Genomic DNA, 860 nt, shown 5'->3' with positions numbered 1-860 from the left:
GAAGGCTGAGGCAGAAGGATCGCTGGAGCCCAGCAGGTTGACGCTGGGGTGGCCGTGAGCGTGCCCCTGCACTCCAGCCTGGGTGACGGAGTGAGACTCCGACTCAAAAAGGGAGGGGCGACCTCCAGGTAGCTCTAAGCCTGGAGGTTTTGAGAGAGAAGAGGAAACTGTAAGGAGACAGCAGAGGGAGGAAAGGAGGGGGGAGCCTAAGGGGTCGGGGGGTGACGAGCAAACCTCAGTTCTTCCCTGCTCACAGAAGGAGACTCAGGATAAGCAAGACCTAAATGAGGACTGCCCAGGGCCCAGTTGGATGTAGAGTGGCCGTGGGCCTCGGCGTTCTGAGAACCTCTAGGAAATGCAGAGATCGAGAGCACCAAGCAGGAGTGAGCTGAGCTGGAATCCTTTCGAGGGGCTCCAGGCTCCGCCAATGTCACAGGGCTCAGCTGGGGTGGAGCAGGCGGGAGCTGAATGAGAGCAGCTGTGGAGTGTGACTCCCGGGGCCGGGTAGGGGTCTGGTACTCAGCCAGACACCAGAGACGGCAGAAGGGAAGCATGGCAGGCAGAATGCTGGTGTGGAGGGTGGGAGATGGGGTGGGGAGGCAGAGGGGTAGGAGGGAGGGAGTGGGATGGGACAGAGGGAGATGGGAAGGAGAGAGGGGGTTGGGGGAGGCAGAGAGGTAGGAGGAGGGAGGAAGGTGGGGAGCTGAACTCAGGTTGCGTGTCCTGGGAGGTTCTGATGTTGCGGGAATTGGAGTCAAAAGGAAAAACAGAGAGCCCGGTCCTGAGGTCGCCTTGGAGGGTGGCGGGTCCTGGGAGGGTAGAAGGTGGATAGGACCTCGGGGTGAGGGCGGTGGAATGCG

At 61.2% G+C, this 860-nt stretch overlaps 1 protein-coding gene across 4 annotated transcripts in view; it reads left to right on the top strand.

Moving 5' to 3' along the window:
• The window catches only part of CAMK1D (calcium/calmodulin dependent protein kinase ID), a 261,834-nt gene that overhangs the window by 256,955 nt on the left and 4,019 nt on the right, over window positions 1–860 (top strand). The window lies entirely within an intron of this gene.

The sequence above is a fragment of the Carlito syrichta genome, unplaced genomic scaffold (genome assembly GCF_000164805.1).
Source record: "Carlito syrichta isolate Samal-C Ts95f unplaced genomic scaffold, Tarsius_syrichta-2.0.1 Scaffold317080, whole genome shotgun sequence".
Taxonomy (NCBI): domain Eukaryota; kingdom Metazoa; phylum Chordata; class Mammalia; order Primates; family Tarsiidae; genus Carlito; species Carlito syrichta.
The sequence above is the reverse complement of the archived record's forward strand: the minus strand, read 5'-3'. Positions and strand labels throughout refer to the sequence as shown.